The following is a 7,050-nucleotide window of genomic DNA, read 5'->3' as shown; positions in this document are numbered from 1 at the left end:
TTTAGAAAGTTCATATTTAGGGTGTTAATCAACATACTTGTGAGTAGATCTAAGATCCTGGTAAAATAATTTCCAACAATTAGACCGATCCTATTAGGGTAATAACCCTAATCCCGGTTACTAAACATTCATGCATATCATTCTCAATATAAGCGCCACTGCGCATACTCTACGTGCTAATCACTGTCTTACCTGATGTCCCGCAATAGTAGAGATTCCAAATCCCCAGGTGCTCCTGACCAGGTGCCGGTAATCCTAGTCACACACAATCTGGGATTTTCACAAATAGGGTTAACCCTTGATTTCACATTCATAAAATAAATTCATGGCATAGATAATCACATAGAGCTCGAAAAGAGCTTTCCAACGGTATAAAGAACGTCCCAAACGGAGTCCCGAGTCAAAAGTTATGACCAAAACAAAATTCAGCATTTCCCGATGAACTCCAACCGGAATTCCGGATGGAGCAGCCCTGAACCAACCGGAATTCCGATTGTCTGGGCAGAGAACACGAAATTTCTCAATCTTTAAACCCCCAAAACTCACTCAAATCATCCCCAAACATTCCCAAACTTTCGAGAGCATCAAAATATGTCATAATAAACATATTCCACAACTTAAACACAACAATTGCACTAAAAATCAAAAAGTGCCATTAAAGCACCAAGCTTGAGTTCCATGAACTCAAGCTTGCTTATCACAACCAAATTCACAATTAATCCACTTACAGCAACTAGATTATATTATAGGGTCAAAAACATATATCTCATGCATCCAAAATCCCACAATTTAGTTCATATATAATTTCAGATTGTAAAAACACATAAAATCCATGCCTTAACTCCATAAAATTCAAGCTTGCTTTTTCAATTAAAATCAACAAGAATCACAACAATAATTCTAAATCACTTCAGCTAGAAGATACCTCAATTCCAAGCTTAAAATCCTTCCAATTTCAAGCTTCAAAGCCAAGTAATTCACTCAATATCTCAACAATTTCACTTGAAGTTCAAGAAAGTGTTAAAGAGGGAGAGAGGGTTCGGTTGTGAGGGAGAAGCCACCAGAAAATTATCAATCTATTTCCCTCAAAAATTCATTTTCCAAACATAGTAATTAGGGGTCAAATGACCAAAATACCCCATGGCTTAATATTCACACCTACACCCTCACAAGGGTAAATAAGTCATTTCAATACTCAATTAATTTCAAATAAATTTCAGATTATCATTCATCAAATAAAATGCCAAATAATCAATCCAATTTACATTTCGGGCCCGAACCCAGTTCGGCCCGAAATTCCCGGTTGTGACTATACCGCGCTAACCTGTCAGAACACACCTGAAAAGACAACACAGGCATACTATATAATAATATAGTTCTATTAAGCACGTAATTAAATTAATTTCATCATTTTACCGTTCTCGGGTCATAATTACCAAAATATCCCTGGCTCACCAACGGGGTCTTTAATATATTAAAATTCATATAAAATCACATATATTGAACTATATAATAATATAATTCCTCAATTATACATAATTATCTAGTTAGGGTTTTGCTAATCCATTTCTTAATTCCGGGTATTACAACAACCGTCCCCCAAGGGACGCGAGAAGGCTTATTTTGCACGAACACCTCAATCAAAGACAACCTGATTTGAGGGAACATCAGAACAGAAGGCAAAACCCAATTCCACCAGTGGCAAATAACAACCATAATATCAATGGGGGACATTAGAATAACATCCCCTAAGCTGGCCATGGTGAGGAAGGACAAGTGAATAATCCTAGGCTCAATGCTTTAGAACAAATTATACAACAATTAATGGTGACCAAAACCTTACTCTCCTTGAATATAGGCCTTACCATATCCGCAAGGGTTTAAGATGCCAACCACAACCAAGTACAATGGGAGTACAGATCCTTGAGTATACATAAGTGACTTCAACACACTTATGCGTGCGCACCAAGTGGTTGATGACTTGAGATGTGTGTTATTTCCTGTAACACTTACTGGAGCAGCCAAGACTTGGTTCAAGAAATTTAAAAGGAACTCCATTACCTCATGGGACCAACTATCACCTGACTTCAAGAAAGAATTTTGTGCCGCCAAGGCCAGAAAATTAGAATGTTCCTCCCTTGCCAATGTGAAGCAACAACCAGGCGAAAGCTTAAAGACCTATATAGACCGTTTTAGTGTCGAGGTCGCTAAGGCCAGAGACGTTGATGGTAGTGGAAGACTTATGGAACTGGGGATCAAAAACACTAAGAAAGGGAGCACTAACCACCCTCTTTATACCATCTTCATGTTAGAATTGTTTTACCATGATCTTAGATTTACTAACAAGTATGTTATTAACATCCTAAATATGAACTTCCAAAACGATATGAAATAAACACATATAAAGTATAAGAAACCTTACAGTGGTTGCAGCGGAATATAATGTCTCCTTCCACTCAGATCTCTAACCCTTGTATCCTTTCTGTAGCAGAGTATCACCAAGATCCGAGTCTGAATCTCCTTCTCTTGAAACTGGATTCTTCACAACCTTAAACACTATGATTGAGTACTACTTGATGTGTGTGGGCACTCACTCTTTCACTATAGGCTCGGTATAGAAGAGAGGAAGAGAGAGAGAGAGAGAGAGAGAGAGAGAGAGAGAGAGAGAGAGAGAGAGAGAGAGAGAGAGAGAGAGAGAGAGAGAGAGAGAGAGAGAGAGAGAGAGAGAGAGAGAGAGAGAGAGAGAGAGAGAGAGAGAGAGAGTGGTTTCGGCTAGGGTTAGGAAGGAGGCTCAAATTTTAACTGAAGGAATGAGATGCACCATCTTTTCCCTTAAGCCATCACTACCTATTTATAGGAAACCACCTAGGGTTAGGTTAGATTTATTTGGCATTAAAATAATAAAAAAAATTAAATGGTAAATTTCTATTAGAGTGGCCTGCCATGGGCTTAATATTGGTCCCCACTTTGCAATTTTGCCATTTTCTCATTTTTCACCTTATTTTCTCAAAAATGCCAATTTTCCAATTTAACCACTTAAATGCCAATTTTAATTATTTAATAACTAAAAAATTAATTATTAATAATATTTTCATTTAATATATTTATTAATTAGACTTATCTAAATCTCTTAATTAACAAACAAACCCTGGAAACTCTTTCTTCACAATTAAGCCCTTGCTTAGTGAAAATTCATAAACTAGACATAGTCTAATTTTAGAATTATAATTGATTAATCAAAATCAATTAATTGAGTCTTACAAGTAGTATTGTCTCAACTAGTATGGGGACCATGGGCCTATATATCTGAGCTTCCAATAAGCAGACCCAGAATTTACCAAGTAAACTCACTGACTTATTAATTCCTTGTTGCATCCACCATAGAACTTGGAATTGCACTCTCAGTTATATAGAACGCTCTATATGTTCCACGATATAGATACGCTATTAGTTATCCATTGTTATAATCGCAATAATCAATGATCCTCTATAGATGATTTACATTGTATAGGGATTAAATTACCGTTACACCCTTCAATGTGTTTTATCCTTAAAACACTTAGCCACCTATAAATGATATTTCAGTGAACTAACATAATCTCTGAAATGAGTACTTAACCATTTATCTCTATTTAGCCAAGCTCGAAGGAAATCATCATTTCACTTCTATGTCTTGATAGAAGCTATAGATTCCATATCTATGTTTAGCGCTCCCACTCAATTGCACTACCATGTTCCCAAAATGTATGTATCACCCTGACCAAAAATTAGGCTTAACTAACAAATCAAAGAACATGTATAATACTCTTGAGATCGAACCTAACCATGTCAGGATTAAGATCATTTGATCTAGGATCAACTAGGTGATATTGAATTGAATAGATATTACGGTAAATTTATCATATATGATTCAAAGTTCAATATCGGTCCCTTCCGATGCATAGTCCATTCATCCAACCCAAACTTTACTTTAACCAATGCCCTGGAAAGGACATAACACTTATCCAAGGTGCAAGTAAACTATGTTGTAGATTATCATATCAGTTAAACCCTGTGTACTGATAAATCTAGGAATATATATTTAATCACATAATCTTGATTACTTTTCACTGTACTGACGACACAATAAACAAGAACATAAATGTGATAAGGGTTTGGATGAATTTATATATCAAATAAACAAATAAATGATAACATGAACCAAATGATAGAAAATAAGTGATGAAAATACTTCTGTTTCTTTATTGATGTTTAAATGACAGAGATTACATTGAAATACAGTTTTATTTAGGGCATAAAGCCCAACACTTCACAAAACTGACAGAAACGCCAAAAACTATTTTCCTCACTAATGAGAAAACTGTGAATTTAAGAGTTCCAGAGCTAATGAAAGGAATCAGGAAAAGTCGAGATACCTCAAAGTATTGTCAATACCACAAAGACATTGGCCACACAACCAATAAGTGCAAAGCCTTAAAAATAGAAATTGAAGATCTCATTCGAGCCAGACCACTTGCTTGTTATGCACGCAACAAGCAGGGAGAAATGCCAAAGCACAAGGGTAGGCCCAAAATAATGCCCAGGCCGCGCCAAATAATGTGCTAGCCCCGTGTTGGAAATATTTTACCAGGATCTAGATTTACTACCAAGTATGTTTGATTAACACCCTAATATGAATTCTAAAATAATGAAATAAACACATAAGAGTTTAAGAAAACCTTACATTGGGTGCAGCGGAATATAATGACTCCTTCCATTCAGATCTCTAGCCCTTGATTCCTTTCTGTAGCAGAGCATTATCAAGATGTACGTATCATCCTGACCCAAAAGTAGGCTTAACTAACAAATCAAAGAACATGTATAGTACTCTTGAGATCGAACCTAACCATATCAGGATTAAGATCATTTGATCTAGGATCAACGGGTGATATTAAATTGAATAGATATTACGGTAAATTTTAATATATCTAATCAAAGTTCAATATCGGTCCCTTCCGATGTATACTCCATATATCCGATACTGGTAAACTTTGCCAATGTCCTGGAAAGGACATAATACTTTTTCAAGGTGTAAGAATACCTATCGCTGATTATACCATGTCAGTCTAAATCCAGTGTTCTGACAAATAAGGGAATAAACTTTCAAACGTATAATTAAGATTATATTCCACTGTGCTGACAACACTATAATCATTAACAAATTCATATGTTCTGGACTTAAATAGAATCCGTACATTATATATATAATCATGAAATAAATCATGTGAACCATGCAACATAAAATGTTATTTCTAATCTTTATTAATAAGTAAATCTGATTATATTGAAATGGGTTTTATTTAGGGCACAAAATCCAACAAACTCCCACTTGCACTAATATAAAACAAAATGTGCATTTCAAATAATCTCAGCACCTTGATATACAAATCAAGTGTAGTAGTAGTAAACTCCTCGTAATAGGATCTGACAGGTTGAATTAACCACAACCTATTCTCCACCATTGCTGTTCCTTAATCACAAAATTCTTGATATTGTGAAATTCCTCTCTGTATGTCTACTCTTTTGGGATATTGGATTCTATACCTTTGGCAACCACTTTTGGTTAATCAAGAAATAACACTAGTAGTTAAGACAAGTTGGAACGGTGCCACAATTGTATAGAACTTTCCTAGGACTGAATAAGTACCTTTCCTGCAACTTTAACATTCAGTCTCTCTCTGGTAGACTAAGAGATTTCAGATAGGTTTTTACACTTCTCCAAAATCACTACTCCACCCCCAGAGTAATCACCATCTTATCAGCAGACTTTCTAGCACAAAGGCAAGTCTCGAAATCTGATGTGGTGTAGTCCAAGAGTTTTAAACACACCCTTATAGACTAACATATAGTTCCTCTTCTTTACTTGATTGTCTTCCAATGTTCCTCTCCTGGATTAATCTGATACTTACTCATTACTCCCACTCAACAGCGGTGTCTGGTCTAAGGCATACTAAAGCATATCTGAGACCTCTCATTGTTGATTTAAGAAATTCTTTCATGGCTTTATCTTTTCTAGAATAGTTGAGACTTTTCCTTAGATAAACAAAATCTATGCTTAGAAGTTGTGAAGCTTCTATAGATTGCCATTGGAAAGAAAATACTTCAGCATCTTACTAAAGTAAGTTGCTTGCATTAGAGTAAGTAATTACCAGGTATACCACAAGCCATAGGTTTAGATAAACTCAAACCTATAATACTAGGAACAAGAAGTTTTGTTAAATCCATTGAATAGACTTTATTAACGAAAATTTCCTTTTATGTCCTTGTAATAGAAAACTTTAGGTTACTCCATGTGAATGGATTAAACCATAGTTCTCTTGGCTTTCTTCTTAGTTTCTTATCTTGACAATCCATTACTTGTTTAAACTCACAATGGATTTTAATCACTAGTGTCTTCCAAGTCATAAGAAGGTGAGTTCCTAGAAACTCTCCCATTACGACAAGGTACCGTGAATTATGTCTAAGAAAACTAAATGGTATTGACCTCTTCGGCTGCGTTAAAACAACTGAGGCAATGGTATCATCATATGTAGAATAAGATGATAGAACACTTTTGGAATCAAGAAAAAATATCTCTTTTATTTGCTACTTTGTTTTTCAGACTTAGTCATTTTCTTAGAAAAGTAGTATTTGTTTAAACAAACACTTTCTTATCTATTGACTATGGGATGTTCCACCCCTAATCACTTAGAGTAGCTAACAAACATGCAAACCAAGGTTAACAGTTCTAGCTTTTCTTAAGATTTCGATTAGGTCATCCATGAATCTAGTAATGATTTACATTAAGTATACAACCATTGCATCATTCTGAAATTATATTACCATAGAAGGATTTGGGCAACGACTAGTAATTAATTATCAATATGCAAATCGAATTTCTGGGGAGGTAAGTTTGGATATAATTCAAAATCAATTTAATGATCTTTGAACTGCATATCTATTAACTATTTCTCCACCCCTATCAGTTCGCAAGATCTTTAACCACTTACCTTGATGGTCTTTCACCATTAC

This window comes from Cannabis sativa, chromosome 8 (genome assembly GCF_029168945.1).
Source record: "Cannabis sativa cultivar Pink pepper isolate KNU-18-1 chromosome 8, ASM2916894v1, whole genome shotgun sequence".
NCBI classification, from domain to species: domain Eukaryota; kingdom Viridiplantae; phylum Streptophyta; class Magnoliopsida; order Rosales; family Cannabaceae; genus Cannabis; species Cannabis sativa.
Note: the sequence above shows the minus strand (reverse complement) of the source record.